The sequence below is a fragment of the Stenella coeruleoalba genome (assembly GCF_951394435.1).
Source record: "Stenella coeruleoalba genome assembly, chromosome: 7".
Lineage (NCBI taxonomy): Eukaryota > Metazoa > Chordata > Mammalia > Artiodactyla > Delphinidae > Stenella > Stenella coeruleoalba.
Genome location: NC_137153.1, coordinates 91618034 through 91639958, shown reverse-complemented (window position 1 = coordinate 91639958; position 21925 = coordinate 91618034). Strand labels below are relative to the sequence as shown.

The 21925-nt window shown below is 40.2% G+C and overlaps 1 protein-coding gene across 4 annotated transcripts in view; it reads right to left on the bottom strand.

The window, feature by feature from the left end:
* The window catches only part of PLPPR1 (phospholipid phosphatase related 1), a 616358-nt gene extending 597246 nt beyond the window's left edge, over positions 1–19112 (bottom strand). For 2 of the 4 annotated variants that reach the window (XM_079927527.1, XM_079927525.1), the window contains exon 1: positions 18252–19112. The gene's annotated coding sequence lies outside the window, so the exon portion shown is untranslated. The remainder of the gene's footprint in view (positions 1–18251) is intronic. The other 2 variants (XM_079927524.1, XM_079927526.1) reach the window with 2 other exon arrangements.
* Between the last annotated feature and the right edge of the window lie 2813 nt (positions 19113–21925).

The window sequence follows — 21925 nt, the reverse complement described above, 5'->3', positions numbered from 1 at the left end:
AATATAAGTTTCAAATTTTGGAATCTATAATTTGGTGATTGAGAGACGTAGGTAATGGAAACTGAACTGAAGCCACTAATTCATATAAATGGGGCTATCAACAAGAGAACTCATGATTGTTTTTAGTGAGAATTATAGGAGCTATAATGAAAGTAATGACCTAGAGGCAATTCTGTCCCCATCACCTCAGGAACTGCTTAGGGGTCTTTGCGTGATTAGCAAATGTTTATTACAAATTTCCATCTAGCCCTAATTGGCTCAAATAACACATTTGGCTTCTCAGTAGGATTTGGATTGCCGCAAACAAAAAAGAAAGTTATGGATTTATAGCTAAGTAGCCTGACTTTGAATGAAGGGGTTTCTAACACACTCATGTACCTTCTCTATGTCCATGGTAACAACTACATTTATGGAATGCCAAATCTGTTCTCAATACCATGTTAAATCCTTCTATGGGTCCTCTCTTTTACTCTTTATAGCAAACCTACAAGGAGGCTGCTATTAACATTAGCACTCTATAAATGAGGAAAGTGATGTTTAGAGAGTTTTAACTTGCCCAAGTGCAACAGCTGGTCAGTGTCGGGAAGCAATAGTCAGACTGGGCTGCCTGACCCACGGAGCCCATGCTTTGACTCACAGGGCTCTGCTGACGCCATATTGACTCTGAAAGCCTAGGTTTCTGAGCACTTCTTGGGATATTACAGTTCTTTTCACTGATCATCTTTCTCTCCTTTCTTTAGTTGCTAAGGAAGTCAGGACCACTTTTCAGTGCTTCCTGGGGAAAGGCCATTTAGCACAGAGGAGAACGGCTCAGCTCTGATCACTCAGATACATGCCCATGTCCCAGCTTCTCCACTTAACTGTCATGAACGTAGAGAGTGATTTCAGCTCTCAAAGTCCTGTTTCCTCATCTAGAAAACAGTAACAAGAGTACCTGCTTAGTGTTAATGTGAGGACTAAATTAGATGAATTAATGTGTGTTGTCTTATCAGTAGGCTGGTGGTGGTGATGCTTTTGATGAAAAGATGTCAGTGTTGCACAGTAAGTATAAGCATCGTTTTATAAAAAGCTTGTCTGGTGTTATATGCTTATGTACACCCACACTAGGTCACCATGTAAAATATGTTTCTTACAGTCAGTTGGGGCTGAAGTTTGAAAGTCACTGCACTAACCCCTCCTTCCTCGCACCCTGTCCTCTGAGATCTCTGAGGTCCCTTTCCACCCTTTTTGTTCCTCTTGCAATGACAAGTGGAATGCCCCTTTCCTTGGGATTTTAGCTTCCTGGCAGAGACATTAGGCATATACTCATCACAAGAAAATAAACTCTTCTTCAATGGCCCTTTCTGACTTGGGAAAAAGAAACCTAGAACTTATTCACTTCAAAGTGTTTTAAGTTAAGTGCCAGAAATTTAGTCTGACTCTCAAATGCTGCCCCTGGCAATTCTGAACATAGAAGAAAGCCCAGAACAGTCCTCTGACCAGGTGGTTTGCTAATAACTAAGTATCCACAAAATTTCCTAAGTGAGAGTGTCTGGTGATTGGGATCACTCACCTCAACCTGTTTGTTTATTGGTTTTCCTGTGTTTATTCCATTCTCCCAACCCCTTCTTACTTATTCCTTTACCTCCTCAAACCCTTCTATTCTTCCTTCCAGCCAGATAACTTACTGGAACACAAAATGCTGATTTACAACTCTTCAGCATGTATTTTTAATGACAATTACACAAAACCAACGTCCTTTAATCAATTTAAATTAGCGCAACTCTTCAGTAGTTGAATGGTCATCAAAACAGTAGTTTGGATAACAACTGTTTCCACTTTCAATCTGCCATTAATCCATCATTGGGGCATTAAGCTTGCACTGAATTTCCCAAGCTCAAGCAGCACCTCTACATAGTGACGTACGGGGCTGCCCTTTGATTTGCTAACCATGCAGGCTGACAGTAGAATAGACATAACATTCAGAAGGCATCCTCACAGAAGCAAGCAGCTCTGTTAACAACCTGAAACACTGGCACAGTCATTCCGAGCCAGTAGCACCATTATGTACACAGAACAAGATGAATGGTATAGTATATGAGGCCAAGCAGAATCCCTTTCAATACAGGATGAAAAAGACACCTGATTTACCATGAATGCAGGAGACAACTGTCATCCTGTGATACAGAGTTACTTTTCTTCACTGCAGACTACCAGGAAATGTTTCAATCATGTTATCCGGGTTTTTCACTTTTACCATAATAATTATTATTGACAGATTCATTTGGGGTAAGAAATGGTCTTTCAGAAAAACACTGGGGGATTGCAGCAGAGCCCAGGGTATGGGAGCAGGTGTGCATTATAAAGCAATATGTGTCATAATGAGAAAAGCATTCTTCCCTATCCTATTAATTGTTGTCACTACCTGATAATCAAGAATTACTGACCCCTCCCGCCCTCCAGCTAGCAGTTATTTGTGTATTGTAATGCATCATGGCCCAAACACAAACTCAACTCAATGTAATGTTGAAAGCCAGTGTTTTAGTAATATTAATCTGAACTTTACCTATTTCCTCTACATTGCCTATAACACAACTTGTGAATAAAACATAAATTCCTTCCAACAGGTGAATGGTTGAGTAAATGATACAATGCAATTAATAAATTATTGCACAGAAATTTTCATGGTTAACTATAAAGATGATTTTAAAATATGGAAAATGCTTTAGACATGAGGTTAAATAATAAACGTGGAATACAAAACTGTCAGAACACTAAGATTACAGATATGTAAACATGCAACTGGATGTAGAGAAGGAAAAGGCAAGCTGTTGTATTGACAGGGAGGATGATAAGCAATTTCTTTTTTTTTTGCTTTTGAAAATACCTTTTAATGTTCCTATGATATTCCTATAATAAAAGTTATTTTAAAATCAAAGCCCACCTCTTATGAGAAAGTTAGTTACTCCTTACTGTGAAATCCATAAAATTAAACCTGCATGTGACAAATGCTGAAACGTTTTTTTTTCAGGTTCAAAAATAGTGTTGGAATCTGCCAAGGAATCAGCTCACATTATTCAGTGTCAGACACATTTACACTCAGATGTATTAGTAATTCCTTTGGTTGACTTTTCCTTGCCTTTGTCATGGCAACGGTTTCCACTGTCATTGGTACCTCTAGGGCCCAGCCTCCTTCACATATTTTTGGGCCGTTCCTCTTCTAATAAAGCAATTAATACTGTGGCATATCTGTATCAGAAGCCCCAGTGACCTGTTCTGTCTCTTGGTTTCCATCCTTTCTGCTTTTGTGGTTGCTTCTGTTTCTCTTTGTGGTGCTTCTCTTTACCAATTCTTATAAGCCTCCTTACTGTTTTTAATTATAGCCTATTGAGATTATTTAAAGTTTCTTTTTTTCACACATATTCCATGTGTATCAAATGACCATCTCTCTATCATCAGTAAAATAGCACATTTTCATTAATGATCACTTTGGACCATTGCCATAGAAGAGGATCGATAAGAGAGAAGCAATAATTTAGAGTGATTCTAGACTGATAATCACAGGACTATATAGTCTGAACTTGCACACCTTCAGTCACAGGAGTTCACAGCAGCAAAAGATATGCCCTTGCATTTTCTGACAACTGGAATCATCTAAATGTCTTTTCTAATGAAGAGTAAGGATATTGGCATCCTTTTCTCAAGTCAAAATTAATTTTTTCATAGTAATGACCTATGTAGCGGGGTTGCTATGAAATAGACTTATACTGCTGAATAGAGAATAAATGTATACACTTTCTGTTAAGCAATAACCACTATCAAAAGCCTTATCAACGTTTACTCCCTCTGGCTCTACAGTTCTTATAGGAATCTTTTCTAAGGAAATAATCTAAGATGTAGGAAAAAATAAGGTATATTGTTTATTGCAAAGTTGTTTATAATAGCAAAAACAGTGAAAGCCATCTAAATGTCTAAGAGTAGGAAAAAATACGTGGTAACAACAAGGTAAAATATGTATCTACAGCAATCATGTTTGTCTTATCTACCTTATATCTACATAATCTACCATAATATCTATAAATATCTGTTGTGTATAAGTAGGTGAACAGAGGGACAAACGAATATGTGTACTAAAAACAATGGAAAGTAATGCATTAAATTTTTAAGAATGGCTGTTTTTGAGAGATAACTTTTCATGTTTTCTAAGTTATGCTTAATTGCATTTTCCATCTTATTAACTTTTAAAGACTTTGTGGAGAAAATAAACAAATGGGACCTAATGAAACTTAAAAGCTTTTTTGCATAGCAAAGGAACCCATAAACAAGATGAAAAGACAACCCTCAGAATGGGAGAAAATATTTGCAAATGATGCAATTGACAAAGGATTAATCTCCAAAATATACAAGCAGCTCATGCAGCTCAATATCAAAAAAACAAACAACCCAATCCAAAAATGGGCAGAAGACCTAAATAGACATTGCTCCAAAGAAGATATGCAGATTGCCAACAAACACATGAAAGGATGTTCAACATCACTAATCATTAGAGAAATGCAAATCAAAACTACAACGAGGTATCACCTCACACCAGTCAGAATGGCCATCATCAAAAAATCTACAAACAATAAATGCTGGAGAGGGTGTGGAGAAAAGGGAACCCTCCTGCACTGTTGGTGGGAATGTAAATTGATACAGCCACTATGGAGAATAGTATGGAGGTTCCTCAAAAAACTAAAAATAGAACTACCATATGACCCAGCAATCCCATTACTGGGCATATACCCTGAGAAAACCATAATTCAAAAAGAGTCATGTACCAAAATGTTCATTGCAGCTCTATTTACAATAGGCAGGACGTGGAAGCAGCCTAAGTGTCCATCGACAGATGAATGGGTAAAGAAGATGTGGTACATATATACAATGGAATATTACCCAGCCATAAAAAGAAACAAAATTGAGTTATTTGTAGTGAGGTGGATGGACCTAGAGACTGTCATACAGAGTGAAGTAAGTCAGAAAGAGAAAAACAAATACCATATGCTAACACATACATATGGAATCTAAAAAAAAAATAATTCTGAAGAACCTAGCGGCAGGACAGGAATAAAGATTCAGCCATAGAGAATGGACTTGAGGACACGGGGAGGGGGAAGAGTAAGCTGGGACAAAGTGAGAGAGTGGCATGGACATATATATACTACCAAATGTAAAATAGATAGCTAGTGGGAAGCAGCCGCATAGCACAGGGAGATCAGCTTGGTGCTTTGTGACCACCTAGAGAGGTGGGATAGGGAGGGTGGGAGGGAGCCGCAAGAGGGAGGGGATATGGGGATATATGTATATGTATAGCTGATTCACTCTGTTATAAAGCAGAAACTAACACACCATTGTAAAGCAATTATACTCCAATAAAGATGTTAAAAATAAATAAATAAAGCCTTTGTGGAGAAGTTGAAATAATCTTAGGTTTACACCTTTCCTATGGAGACAATACAGAACAAATCTATACCCTTTATATATAGAACCCTTCAAACAGTGAGGGTCCATTCCACTGATTTCAAACAGACATCATATGACGTGAATTCCCAACCCCACGTACAGCTTTCTTCATGTGCTTCATTCTACAGGATCACATGTTAGATGGAAAAGCTATGTAAACTTCAGAACTCTGTATACCGATGAGAATTCTGTACCCTAAAATTACTTTTATTATTTTATAAGTTATATTCCTAAGGCACAGATCAGATCATTTCCCCATTCAAAAAGTCTCCTTGCCAAAAAAAAAGAAAAAAATCTGACGGATAAAACTCAACCCCAGAGTCTGGCATTCAAGGCCTTCAAAACATGGTTCTGAAGTATATCTCCAACTTCATGTCCCATCACAATATTACCCAAACTACATGCACAAGCCTCGCCAGATTATTTGCCACTTGCTGTGTATACAATGCCGTGTCTTGCTTTTCTGCCCATTCTCACACTGTGCCCTTAGCTTGAAATGCTTTTTCCCTTTCCTCTTATCAAAATCCTTCAACACCAACTCAAATACCACCTTCTCTGGGCCATGAAGTTACAATCAATGATGAAAATCACGTGTGCTGAATACTAAAGATTAAAGCCCTTTTATATTTTCAAATACTCAGGCATTTTAGTTTCTGCTATCAAATCAATCAAAAATCAAAGCATCAGTTACTCACTGGCCTTCTGATTAGGATATACTGTGAGCAAGTCTCATTAACAAGAGACAGCCCTTTACCTGGCAGAGAGATTCACTCAACTCCATCCTAACACAGAACTGTGTGTGTGTGTGTGTGTGTGTGTGTGTGTGTGTGTGTGTGTGTGTGTGTGTGTGTGTGTGTGTATGAGAGAGAGAGAGAGAGAGAGAGAGAGAGAGAGAGAGAGAGAGAGAGAGACATGGGGTTTCGATTCAAGATTAATGTAACCAGCACTCAGCATGTGTGTGTGCATGTGTGTATTGGGGAATGAGGGAGAGTAACACATACTGAAGAGAAGAAATTTCTGGGATTGTGGAACCACTGATAACATTTTTTAAAAGTTCCAGAATTGAAGCTTGGATCACTGGTGGTGAGGGGAGAGAGTAGCAATTTTCTAGCCTGGAAGGTTGGCCAAGAATAGCATGTGAGGGAAAAAAACGAACTTCAAAGCACATTTGTTTCCACCTTTTAAGGCATAATAGGAAAATTCACCAAAAGATGACATTTTAAAATGTTTCTCCTTTCTAATGGTTGCTCATTACTAGCCTTCATCCTGCCAATGAGCACACACAGGAGATAAAACCCACCAAACCAGAAAAACACCAACTGTCAAAAGAGACTGACACATGGCAACTTGAGTTAATTCAGGCACAGAAGCGCCTTCACCGAAGCACCATGTTCTCTTCTCTCCCTTCTCCTGGGGGTGACACTTCAGCACAGCCAACAATTCTCTCTGGCCTTGCAATCAGCTCTCTGCAGTCTTTTAAAGTACTTATTACATTTCCATTTTTAAGTATCCAAATTTCCATCCTCATCAATAAAGACCATATATAACACTCCCCCTCCAATTTGTATGAAAATTCGCTCAACCAGTTCTTTCCCAGTAAAAACAGAGTGTACTTTCCCTCACTTTGTATGTCACTAATTTCCTCAATAAGCTCTAACAGAATTACACCTGTGTTTCACCCCAATGCCTTTTTCCACTAATTCGTTGGAGGACTGCTAGTTCAAACTATTTCAAGGGTCCAGACAATTGATTGATGCTGACTGGTATTACGCCATCTCTCCAGAAGAGTGAACAAAAAGAAATGGGATTAAATCACTTCTGAGAGGAAATTCTGAGACAGAAGGAAAAAGCTTCATGTGTATGAATCAAACGTTACAAGAATTTCTGTGAAGGTTATAGAACAGCAATCATCAAAGTCCTTTAAAAAGGAGTTAAGTCTATTTTTAAAGCCACAACCCCCTTGGAAGAAGTGATTGTGAATGAAAGACCTCTTGATGCCTTTTTCTTCACAAAAATTCTATGATTAACAAATATTATAGCAGCAGACTCTGTAAACTGCCTACCTGATATTCATTCTTCCCCTTTCTGGCCAACAGACTCCTCTCATGCCACTAGAGATGGCCATATAACCTGGCCAATGAGATGTAGGCCGAAGTGACCGGAAGGTGTTTCTGAGAAAGTTTCTCAAAAAGTAACCACACTCGGGACTTCCCTGGTGGTGCAGTGGTTAAGAATCTGCCTGCCAATGCAGGGGACACAGGTTCGAGCCCTGGTCCAGGAGGGTCCCACATGCTGTGAAGCAAATAAGCCCGTGCACCACAACTACTGAGCCTGCACTCTAAAGCCCGCAAGCCACAACTACTGAAGCCCATGCGCCCTAGGGCCCATGTGCTGCAACTACTGAGCCCATGTGCTGCAACTACTGAGCCCACATGCTGCAACTACTGAAGCCCATGCACCTAGAGCCTGTGCTCTGCAACAAGAGAAGCCACCACATTGAGAAGCCTGCACACCGCAACAAAGAGTAGCCCCTGCTCGCCACAACTAGAGAAAGCCCGCACACAGCAACAAAGACCCAAAATAGCCAAAAAAAAAAAAAAAACAAGTAACCACACTCAGCTGAGCTTTTACCCTTTGACCTTTGCTCTTTACCCTTTCACATCTTCTGACTGAAAGGCAAACTCAAAGCCTAGAGATACAGTCACCATCTTGCAAATGTGAAGCCACACACTAAACACAGCAGAGGAGGACAACAGAGGCACCTTGTGCTAGTACTCCAGCCATGGGTGGCCTCTTCTAGACTTACTGTTATAGGACCAAAATAAACCCATTCTTTGGGTAAACCACTGTAATAGGGTTTTCCATTACTTACAGCCAAACTCAAAGCTAACTGATACAATTATACTCCCTCTTTGGTAAAACTGTCTACTTTTGGCTTCTGTGACACATTCTCCTGGTTTTCCTCCTTTCTTACTGGACCTTCCTCTTCTTCTCCTTTTCTGGATCTTCTCTGTTCAGCCTCCTAGGAATACTCCAAGGATCAGTCTTAGCCCCTGCAGTAGCAAAATAATACCTGTAAAGTTGTTCATATCCTAATCCCCAGAATGTGAATATTTCACCTTAGATGACAAAAGGGACTTTGCAGATATGATTAAGGATCTTGAGATGGGAGATTATCCTGGAGTATCCAGATGGGCCCGATAAAATCGCAAGAATCCTTATAAAGGAAAAAGGGAAGCAGGAGACAGAAAAAGTTGTGACAATGTACAAAAGGCCAATAGGCATATGAAAAGATGCTCATCGTTGCTCATTATTAGAGAAATGCAAAGCAAAACTACAGTGAGGTACCACCTCACACCAGTCAGAATAGCCATCATTAAAAAGTCTACAGGGACTTCCCTGGTGGCACAGTGGTTAAGAACCCGCCTGCCAATGCAGGAGACACGGGTTCGATCCCTGGTCCAGGAAGATCCCACATGCCGCAGAGCAACTAAGCCCGTGTGCCACAACTACTGAGCCTGCGCTCTAGAGCCTACGTGCCACAACTACTGAAGCCCGTGCACCTGGAGCCCGTGCTCCGCAACAGGAAAAGCCACCACAATGAGAAGCCCACGCACCACAACGAAGAGTAGCCCCCGCTCACTGCAACTAGAGAAAGGCTGCAGGCAGCAACAAAGACCCAACACAGCCAAAAATAAATAAATAATAAATAAATTTTTTTGAAAAAAAGTCTACAAATAATAAATGCTGGAGAGGGTGTGGAAAAAAGGGAACCCTCCTACACTGTTGGGGGGAATGTAAATTGGTGCAGCCACTCTGGAAAACAGTATAGAGGTTTCTCAAAAAATTAAAAATAAGAGTTGCCATATGATCCAGCAATCCCACTCCTGGGCACATACCCAGACAAAACTATAATTCAAAAAGATACATGCACCCAAACATTCATAGAAGCACTATTTACAATAGCCAAGACATGGAGGCAACCTAAATGTCCATCAACAGATGAATGGATAAAGAAGATGTGGTATACATATACAATGGAATATTGTTCAGCCATTAAAAAGAATGAAATAATGCCATGTGCAGCAACATGGACGGACTTAGAGATTACTCTACTAAGCAAAGTAAGTCAGAAAGAGACAGACATCATATGATATCACTTATATGTGAATCTAAAATACGACACAAATAAACATATCTATGAAACAGAAACAGCCTCACAGACATAGAGAACAGACTTGTGGTTGCCAAGGAAGGGGGGAGGAATGGAGGAGGGAAGGATTGGGAGTTTGGGACTAGTAGATGCAGACTATTATATATAGGATGGATAAACACAAGGTCCTACTGTACTGCACCGGGAACTATATTCAACATCCTGTAATAAACCATAATGGAAAAGAATACATATGTATAACTGAGTCATTTGCTATACAGCAGAAATTAACACAACATTGTAAATCAACTATACTTCAATAAAATTAATTAAAGAAAGAAAGAAAAAAGAAAAAGGTGTGACAATGGAAACAGAGGTTGACTGCACTCTGAATATGAGGAAGGGGCCACAAGCAAATGCAAGCAGGTTACTTTGAGAAGCTAGAAAAGGGAGAAAAACGAATTCTGTCTTAGAGCCTACAGAGAGCGTTCAACCAAAACCTTGATTTGGGTCCTGTAAAACCCAGTTTTGACTTCTGACCTCCAGAACCATAAAATAATAAATCTGTGTTGTTTTAAGCTACTAAGTGTGTAGTAATTTGTTACAGTCACAATAAGACACTAATCCAGGCCCCATTCCTTTATCTATATGCTCTTCCAAAGGAACCCCAAGGCATCCTGTGGCTTTAAAAACCATCTATATTCCAAGACTACCAAATCTTTCTCAGCAAATCTGACCTCTCCCCAGGATTCCAGATTAGTACATCCAAATTACTACCTGTAGGGAGAAGAAACAAGTAGCAGCCCTTTTACAAAATGCAGGCTTATCAAGCCTATTTTTGCCTGAACGTGTTACCTGTTGAATTAGTCTGTAACTTTCTGTGCTCCCTGTGTGTGATGAGGCAGCATCTGAGGATAGCGAGGATGTGACAGAGCAGGATACCATCCACTTCACGCATTCATTCTTTCATCCAAATATCATTATTGACCCAACTTACAATGTGCCAGTTGCTATGTCAGTCCCACAAGTGGATAAGGCATGTTCCATCTTGTAGGATATCTCAAACACCACACTGCCATTTGGGGCCCCCTAATATCCTCCACTTCATCCCACACACCAACATCTGCCCCTCCCCCCCAAAAAATAAACCATGCTGCTCTCCTTTCCCAGGCTTCTTCATCCCAGTCAACTGCACCATCATCAGTTGCTCATGCCAAAAACCTAAGAGCTTACCTTGCATGCATTCCTCTTCTCCTCACTCCACACATCCAGCCTATAAGCAAATCCTATCAACTCTATCTTAAAAACACACCCAAATGCATTTCTATCTCCCCATCTACTGCTTCTTCTGCAATCCAAACCACCACCATCTCTCACATAGAATATCGCAACCACCTCCAATCATTTATTCTCCACACAGCAACCAGAAGTGCATTTTATGATGTAAATTAGTCCATGTCACTCCCCTCCTTAAAGCCCATCAGTGACATCTCTTCGCACTTAGAATGAGAGTCAATCTCCTTTGCTGGCTTTCAGAGACTTTCTTGCCTCTTCCTAGCTCTCCATCCTTTTCCCTACCTGGCTTGCCATGTGCCAGCCATGCTGGCCTTCTTTTGAACATACCAATCTCCATTTTGCATTAGGACATTTCTACTGGCTTTTCTAACTAAAATGCTTTCCCCCTAATCTTCTTTCTCAAACTTTAAGTCTCATCTCAGATGTTACCTCCTCAATGAGTCTTTCCTGACTACCCTATATAAAATAGCCATCCAACTATTCCCCCAAATCATCTCCCTATTTCAATTTTTTGCACAGTATATATTCCTATCTGATATTTTTTCTTTTAGCATGTATCCTGTTTCCCCCAAGGATAATGTAAAAGTTATGCGAGCAGGGACCTTGTCTTTTTCACTGCTATGGGCCCTGATCTTTAAAAATTGTCTGGCAAAACTACCACACAACCCAGCAATCCCACTACTGGGCATATACCCTGAGAAAACCATAATTCAAAAAGAGTCATGTACCACAATGTTCACTGCAGCTCTGTTTACAATAGGCAGGACATGGAAGCAACCTAAGTGTCCATCGACAGATGAATGGATAAAGAAGATGTGGTACATATATACAATGGAATATTACTCAGCCATAAAAAGAAACGAAATTGAGTTATTTGTAGTGAGGTGGATGAACCTAGAGTCTGTCATACAGAGTGAAGTAAGTCAGAAGGAGAAAAACAAATACCGTATGCTAACACATATAATGGAATCTAAAAAAAAAATGGTTCTGAAGAACTTAGGGACAGGACAGGAATAAAGACACAGACATAGAGAATGGACTTGAGGACACGGGGAGGGGGAAGGGTAAGCTGGGACAAAGTGAGACAGTGGCATGGACATATATACACTACCAAATGTAAAATAGATAGCTAGTGGGAAGCAGCCGCATAGCACAGGGAGGTCAGCTCGGTGCTCCCACAGATTCTAGGTATTGCTGTGCTTGGTGCTGGAGCTCCCTGTCCCTCCACACTGTGTACCATGCAGCTGACTCTCTTGGCATGGGTGTTCCCTACCCCATAGCTGAGTTCCAGCAACTGAATTAGCATACTTCAAAGGCCTTTGTCATGAAGAGTATATCTCTCCTTGAAGTGGAAAGTTAAAATGATGCCCTCATTGGACAGAAACACCATTTAAGACCCCACGTAAAATGTTCAATTACTTCACGCCCAATTTTGTATAGATTATTCTAGAATACTATAATAGGGAGCAGGGCTTTTTAATCACATTTAATAGATTCTAAATTGAAAACACTTTAATAAATGAAATCATCAGTTACCTTCATTGCTTCAGAATTTCCACCCTGCAGCTCACAACAAGAGCACCAGTTGCATCTTCTCTCCAGTTCATACTCTCTTGGCACTTGGGTCACACAGTAACACGTGTCTTTTCTATGCTGCTTTTTGCTTCGGCATTTGGCCATTTACCACAAAGGAGGTGAGGACAACCAGGTAAAAGATTGAAAAGTAGTTCTGCTACTTTTTTTTCCTCCCCTGCCTCCCCCCAAAAAATTAAATGTCACATGGTCTCTACATCATATATCTTTGCTTTGGGTTCACAGTATAGGGACATTCAGAACAGCCTGGGTGAATTCTGGCCAAACTTAAAAGGTATCATGATAGTTATCAATCATGCCTTCAAGCAGATATCAGCCTATTGTTTAAATATGGAGTAAAAAGGCATATGAATAAGGAATATGCTGAAAATCTTGAAAAAACGCATCTATGTTTTAACTGCTAAAATCTCCTGCCTCACTAAATGCAATATGAAAACTTCCAAATGTGGGCCATGTAGCTTTAAGAAAACTGAGGCCCTAAACATAGTAGAAACATGCCAATCACTATCCTCAAAAATAATTCATGTCTATGTTGCTTAGTGCACAAGACATCACTTACGCCCCAAAAGAAATATTAGGCTTTGTGGCGTTGCAGCTCCTCACAGCTGTCAGAAGCCAGTTCCCTTATCAGTCAAGCAGGAGTGTAATTAAAGACAATACCTAGGGCAGCTGTGTTGAAAAAACAAGTCGTTTGTCTTCTCCCTTCCCACACTTCTTCTGCTCACTTAGTTAATCTCAACATAGCATCAGCACCATCGTCAAGGCTTCTCAAAAGGCAGAATAATAGGAAACATATCTGTTTCCCACTATGGATTGTGAGGGATGAAGAAATACTTGCTCTTATCTTGCCATTGCATTATATAAAATGCAAGTAATGTAGGTCTGGAAATTCAAAAGCTCCTGAGATAGGAGACTGTTCTTATTAGAGAATAAGAACAATTATCTTCAGGGATAGAGAGAATCTGGGAAAATGGCTTATACTCAGTGGTATTCTGGAAAATGTTTAACAACAGGCTCTCCAGGGGAAAGCCCTGATTTATAGAATTTTCCAGTTTCTATGGTGTAAATATTCCTACCATGACTGATTTCAAGCTACCAATGTGATATCACTGAACATAGAGTTGGAGAGAGATCTACAGTAGGAAGCCATTACACAGTATTTCCACCACACATACAATAGACATAAATAATCTCAAGAACGTAGATAATAGTAAACTAACTAGAAAGTAGTAAATACTGAGTATTTGTTACCTTTGTTTTTAATACAATTTACTGAAATTTTATACAATTTAATTTTTAACAACAGCTATGTTTATTACCTTGCAGAATTCCTGAAAACAATCACCTCTCACAAGTCAGTACAAACTGACTCCAGCCCACCACTATATATACTATCCTCTGGCTGCCCCATTACCAGAAGCAATAAATAGCTCCCCAGTTAGTTATAACAAGTGAAAGAGAATGCATAGTAACAATATTCATCTTTTCAACAATGGAATTTAGTCATTTCTTTAATAGTTTTCCCAAGACCTAGTTTTCCAGAATGATCTCCCTGAAGCCAGAAGAATCATCTAGGAACATGTTTACATGTTGTTACTAAAACAATGAAAACCCAGGTACTTTTTATAATCATGATGGTTGAGAATGTATTTTTGTAACCCTTTCTTCTTCACATGTATATGACTAAATGCTAATAGGAAATTTTAGCTGAGGCACCAAGACAATCTCAAATTCCAAGTGAAGTGCAAAGCTATGCTGAGAAATTGCAGAAGAGGTGATCAAAACACAGTTACATAGACTTCCACTTCTGGGAGGGTGGAGGTGACATCCTTTTCCCTGTCTTCCCCACTAAGTACAACCAAACACCCTGGACATTACATATAAAACGAATGAAAGAAGATGCTGAAAGTTGGAGAAAAGAAGATAGACAAGCTAGGGAATAACACAGTGGTGAGTTTCCTGGCTTTTCTTTTTGCCTCATAAATCCCAGAGTAGGGGCTGAAGAAGCCAGCCACCCAGAAACCCAGGGCACAGACTAAAAAGTTCCCCAAGAGCCTTTTCTCTCTAGCCAAAGGACCTTGTAAGGATGGAACTTTAATGCCTCTTAACTGTACTGAGGTCAGAATCCTGGTTGTGATATTATACTACAGTTTGGGAAGATGCTATCATTGGGGGAAACTGGGTAAAGGGTACATGGGATCTCTCTGGATTATTTCTTACAACTGCATGTAAATTTATAACTGTATCAAATTTAAAATTTAATTTTAAAAGAGTTACATGTCTCCTACCCCCTCAGCTATATCAGGATACAAAAGGGTCAGAAGTCAGAGATTAGGAGATTTTGGAGAAAGCTGTTGGTGTACCAAGAGATCCAACCCTGCTCCCAAGGTAGTAAACTAAGGGGTGTTTCCCACATCCCTGCAAATCAAAATAGAGGGGCTTTAAGGAGAACACTTAGAGAGTTTGATATTGGGCCTCTAGGGATGGGAATATACAGACTGACTCCCACCTGAAATATCTAAAGGGTGAGACCCAGCTGGCTAGAGACTTTGACAGAAAAGCAAGTCTGAAATGGCTGCATGGGGCAGCCTATGTTCCCAGAGTCTGTGGAACAAAGGATATGTGACTATTTCCTGTGGACCAGATGGGACCATGCACAGGAGCTAACATAGGTCTTCTTAGATATTGTCCAAGAGAGTCACCTGGAGTGGGAAGAAAGACCTTGGCAGGAAGAAACCAGCATACTTATGAATTCCTAAGGGATGAGGGAGCTTTCCTAAACCTCCATGCAGAATAGAAATGCCCATGGCAACGAAGCAGTGCCTTTTCTCTTCTGAGGGATCAAAAACAAAGTCAACACTTTTAAATTCAGATGCTGTATTATAAAAGGCCTTGTTCTATGCTGATAAGAAACTTAATTTTATAAGCTTTCAAATTAAACATAACTGGTTAAACAACCAGGGTGAAAGAGTCAAATAATAAATTTAACTGCGTTCTCAAACAAAAGTGACAAATTTCTGTTGGTTTCCTGCTATTCAATATAAAAATAAATAAGTAAAGGTGATTCACTGTTAAATTATTTCATTACTCATTTTAAATGAATACATTAAAGTTTGTCAAGAATCATGAACTGGATTTAGTTAAATAGGAGAAGTGATGAGGCACAGCTAAGTAAAGGAGATAATAATAGTTTAGTCATGATATTTGTGAATCACTTCCAGTAAATCTGATTTTCCAATGAACTCCTGCTTGGTATTCGGATGTTGTTCTTCATAAGCTATAAAAAGCCCAAATGACTTTTAATTATTGAGCTAGGTACCAGAATTCATTGACTCCTTTCTGCAAAAGTTAAAAACAATCTAGACAGGGCTTCCCTGGTGGCGCAGTGGTTGAGAGTCCGCCTGCCGATGCAGGGGACACGGGTTCATGCCCTGTCCGAGAAGATCCCACATGCCGCGGAGCGGCTGGGCCCGTGAGCCATGGCCGCTGAGCCTGCGCGTCCGGAGCCTGTGCTCCGCAACGGGAGAGGCCACAACAGTGAGAGGCCCGCGTACCGGAAAAAAAAAAAAAATCTAGACAATATGACCAAATAGTTGATGGATATTCTCCTTATGGAAGTATTCCAGCTACTAAAGAAAGTATGATAGAATTAGAATCCAACAATATGAAATATTCTCACCAAGAAAATCAAACTTGAATCTGATCAAGCCTCTACATTGAACAACCAGTCTTCAGGGAATAAAGAGAGGCAGAGGAATGGGTTGCACAGCACCACGAGGATGCAAACAGTAAGCGGAGACTGTGGGCATGCTACAGGACAAATGACCAGTTCACTCAACTAAATTGTAAGGGGAAAAGAGAGAGAGAGCCAGGATGAGGATCTAGATTTTAGAAGTCTTAGGGGAACATCAGCAAGTTGCAAAGTATGGTCTGTTATGTTATGTTGAAAAATTTTTCAAGATGACCAGAGAAATATGGACAGGAAATATGAAAAGCTATTTGATGTACTAAGCTTACTATGCTGTATTAGATATTTACTGTTAGTATTGTATATCTTAATGTATAATGTTATTAGTATAAATATTAAGAAATTATTGTTAAACTTATGTTAAGAGAAATATGTCAAGAGAGAAAAAGATAAAGTAAATGTGGTACATCCTTAACATACAGGGAATCTGGGTGAAGCATATATGGGAATTCCTTACAACTTGACTGTAAACAAAAGTTATATTAAAATAAAAAGCTAAAAGAAACAAGCAAAAAAAAAAAAAAAAAACCAAGTCAGCAACACAAGAGAGGATGAACAGAAACCCTAGATTGGAAGGAACACACAGCAGTCAATGCTGTATAACGCTCAAACATGGAGTTTCCTCACATTGCCACAAGCTGGGAAACATTCATTATTATCAGTTCTCAAACTGAGCACTCCTGAGGACTTCTGCAAATGGGGATTATAGATAATTTGATTTTTAATCATCACATAAACAGGTCAGAGTCTTCATTACTGAAACACACTTTGAAACTGTTTTTTAATTAACATGATTACAATATAAACAGCAAGAATAAATTCATTAAAATTAAACAATTCAATGAAATCATTATTTTCCCTAAACACATTCTCTGATATTGTGGTCTTTTATGAGAAGACATACTTTTTTAGGTATCTCTCTTACCTCCTGTACCCTCCTCACACCCCATTCTCGCCAAAGAGGGGAAATTCTAAGTCATAGTCCAAGATACAGATCAGACCACATCTGCTAGTGGGTGAAGCCACCATGCATAAAAGGGTCAGCATATGAGTGCACTTTCTCTCCCCTTTCTCTTGTATATATGATGCTGAAGTGATAAGCTGACCACGTCCTGGCCATGCACTCTCTTAGGAGGAAAAATGATTCTCAGGAGATTTTAAGGGGGGAAGAAGGAGGTTGTAGAAAATTACTATACTATGATCACATCTTGTTTCGTTCTCATGGTCTCTATTCCATCCTTTTTTAAAAAAAGCATCTTAACTTATTTTTAATTTTGTACCCAATAACTATATCATTCAAATTCTTGAAGTTCTAATTCTGCTAATTATTGTTCTGGTGACTCTTACTCCAGGTGAATTGTTTCCATGCATGTTTTGTACTTTTAGATTACAAGCTCACGTTTAGTGGCGTCTATAATTTCCGAGCTAACTAACTAAATAACAAGAACATTCCCATGATTTTACTCATTTAACAAACACAAACTAATATGCCAGGTGGCCCTCTCATAGTCTCTACCCTCAAGAAGCTTTAGAATCACATCCACCAGTGCTAGTTGGAGACAATAGTCAACATCCTAGTCAGAATGATAATAGCTAACACTTACTGAACAATCACTGGGTACCAAGCGTTTGACACGCATTACTTCACTTAATCTTCAACACCCCCCAAAGGGAGGTACTACTATTATCCCCATTTTATAGATGAGAAACGCTGATGCTTGTACAGAGATTGGTAACTTTCCCATGGTCACTCTGCTAGCAAACTCTGTAGAACTGGAATTTAAAATCATGCAATCCTGACTCCAGCACCCAAACTCTTATCCACTAGGATACATAAATTTCAAAACACCCAGGCTCAGGCATGAAGCAAAAATAACAACACAAGACCAACAAGGAGAGAGACTTGACTGAGATCCTGAAGTTTCTTATTCACTTGAACATAAAATACAGGCTGAGAGTAGATAAGCCGCTGCAGAAACCCACCTCGGGGAGGACACATCCAAGGTCTGTTCTGAAGCAAGGTTTAATTCCAAGTTTCACAAAATAGATAAGCTGGGGCGGCTGGTCCCATACCGCCACTGGAATAGGCTCGGGCACTGGAACAATCCTGGGCTTTCAAGAGCCCAGCTGTAGAGCGTTGAGGGAGAAAATAAAGTCAGAGAATCTGTGGTAGTGAAACCGGAGGGAAGGGGGCAGGGCACAACTTTTAAAAGAATGACATACGGGCTTCCCTGTTGGCGCAGTGGCTGAGAGTCCGCCTGCCGATGCAGGGGACACGGCTTCGTGCCCCGGTCTGGGAAGATCCCACATGCCACGGAGCGGCTGGGCCCGTGAGCCATGGCCGCTGAGCCTGCGCGTCCGGAGCCTGTGCTCCGCAACGGGAGAGGCCACAACAGTGAGAGGCCCGCGTACGGCAAAAAAAAACATAAATAAATAAATAAATAATAATAAAAGAATGACACAGCCTTTGAGGATACAACAAAAACTGGTTACAACCGATTAGGTCCAAGATGGCAGAACATTAAACTCCCAGCAGACCTTGAGCCTCATTATGTGCTCATTGTAATATATTAGTATATTTAACTGACACGCCCACAGGCACCATGACAGTTCCGAGACCCACCACAAAAGGCCAAAAAGTGGGCGGTGGCCCAGATCCTGGAAATCCCCGCCAGCTTCCCCAAATAGTTGGAATAATCCTCCCACTCCTTAGCTAGGAAGTTACCCAGCCCATAAAAACTAACCACCCCCATATTTCGGGACCTGTCGCCTTCTGAGATAGCCCACACTCTGTCTATGGAATGTATCTCCCAAGGCCTCTTGCCTTCTGAGATGACCCACACTCTGTCTGTGGAATATGTATCTCTCTCAGTAAATCAGCTTCTTACCTATCACTTTGCCTGTCGCTGAATTCCTTCTGTGCTGAGACAAAAAGAACCTGAACTTCAGCAAGTCCTGAGGCCAGGTGTGCGATCACAATTAAAAGGCAGTGGCTTCAAGTCCCAGTCTGGGTTTTGGCTGGGTTCGAGTCCCATCTAAGTTGTGCGGTTTCAATAGGAGCCGCCAGGGAAGCTCAGAAGCCAGTATGGTTACACAAAGTTCGCTGATACACTGAAGCCCACCATCTAGTGCACAGTTTTCATTAGGATGATGAAATCAGGATTTTCACAGCGTGCCGTGGTATTTGAAAAATGCCACTACATAGGTGTGGAGGACACAGCTCTATAAAATTTATATTTTCTGGATTTTACATAGAAGACAAGTTCAGAAGATCTTTTGAGCTGAAAGCATGACAAGCTAAGGCTAGTTTGGGGAATAAGCTCCTGAGTGGTACTTTTTAAGTTGTTAAGTAGATAGATGGTCAGTGCCCACAAACATCAAGGATGCTTGTGACCACTTACTAGCAGATGCAACCTCTTCTAAAGAAAAGGTATTTTCAAAAACTCAGACTAAAGGGGATATAGTAAAATTCTTTCATCTGAATTGAATGTTATTCAGCCTTGAAAAATCTCATTTTAACTGTTTATATTACTATTTGCCATCTATAAAAGTTCGTCCTAGAACAATTAGGAGAAAAAATTGTATACATTGTTCCATAACCTGTGCTCTTGAGTATTACTGAAATAAGCATTATGTAATTATTGAACTATCGGATTACTGTCTGAGGCTGATTAAGTGCAGGAGAACACCAGACAAGGTACTAATGAAGCTATGGCCAAGGGTCAGTCCTTAGGAAGGCTGTTCAGGGTCACTGGGTTTCATGACTTCCAGCTGGCGCCTCACCCCAGCTGGTGGCAAGGGGGACAAAGTATGATAGAGAGAGGAAATAGCCCTACTGATAGCAGAGGAGTGCCATTGCCTTACACATGAAGAAAAACGTATTAATAGGTCATGGCTGACATTTAACAGGTAATTCCCTCAAATGAGTTACCATTTCATACCGTAATTTGATGTGATTCTCCTTTTAACAGCACTCTGAACAGACGCACATTTCCCATTTACATTCAAGATCACAGTACATTCTCTTTCCACCAGAATGGCTCTTCTGAAGGATGAATCATAATGATAATGTATGCAGTAAAGGGGAGCGTACTAGGGAACCACAAGGACCTCTGGCCTCAGCTGCTTGTCCTATCATCACTCTGCCCTCTCCACCCCTACGAGCCCCTTTCACCTCCATGTCAGGGCTTCGCCTGCTCTCCTTCCCATTTTAGAGCTACTATCACCTGGAGCCCTCCTCAGGGAACCTCTCCCCTTGTGCTGCAGTACAGGACTCTGTTTCCTGGGTCCCTCCCCTTCCCTTGGGTATGATCTCGCAAAGGAAGTCTAAGGAGCGTTCTTGAGGGTCTTGCTGTTCATCACTCTGGGAAAAGAAGCAGGAGTTATCCATAGTAAAAAAAAATAAACGTAAGGTACAAACTGATAAGACTCCTGAGGTCCCCTAGTGAGTGTCCTCTGGGTGGCACTGTTCTGGGGACAGAGAAGACTTAACATATATTTCCAGAAAGAAGAAACACACTACCATTTAGTAGCTTATGGTATAATTTACAAAGTTAACACCTAAGCTGCCTTTAAACAAAAACAGGACGTAAGGGTATGGGGAGGGGACTCGTATATATGAAATGGTCTCCAAATTATATTAAGTGAAAGCTAAGTGTAGAACAGATACATTTTGTACACAAAAGGGAGAAATATCTAGTTAAACGTATTTACTTGTAAATGCCTAAAATACTCTAGAAACAGACAGATTGCCTCCCTGGAAGGGAACTGGGTGGCTGGCGGACTCCTCCTTATAGTCAAGAAGACTTCTTCTTATAGTCCCTTTTACATCTTTTGAGGTTCTATTGTCTCCTCTCTCAGGAAAGAATCTACAAGTGAATGTTCTCACACTCAATAGACAGATACCTGATAGATGGACAGATTGTAATGGTAAGAATCTGAAGAAATCATCCAAGTCTCTGGCAGGAGGAAGGTGACCCTTCTCCCACCTCTCACTCTCAACTCCTGTCTTCACCTGTCCATCCATTAAAGGACTGTTGTGAAGTTCAAGTACATTGTTGAAGTGTAAGAGAAATATACAATAAAATCTAAATAGCTCATTCCCTTCTCTTCCCCATTCCTTTACACAGAGCCTTCCTCTTCTTAAAAATAAATTTTGAAGAAGGCTCTTAAGGGATGGTTAAGACCCTACTGATTGTTAAATTGAGCTTCAAAATATTTTTAAACGACTTCATGAAAACATACCCTTCCTTCCCATGGCTTTTTATCTTTATATGAGTAACACCAGCAATACTAAACCACCTAAAGTTTAAACTTTCTCTAAGGATTAAGTTGAAGGCTTTGCAAGCCTTCTTTCAGAATATAAATGACACAGCCTCTTGCACACAATGTCCCCCTTCCATCAAGCATTTTTTTAATATAAAATAAACATCCTCAAGTTTAGTAAGAACAATCTGATTCAAAGGAAAATCAATTGGTCCTCAAATTCTGTGGCAGCTTTGAAAATATTCTTCCTGAGTAACCAAAAAGTGACCTGCATTGTGAGTCTAATGTGAAAAAATTAGAACGCAGCTCAGCCATAGCAAATGTAGCAAGAGCCAGTATCTTGCGTTTCTCCCAAGTTGGAATTGAGAAGGAATAGTAGACCCAATAAAGGT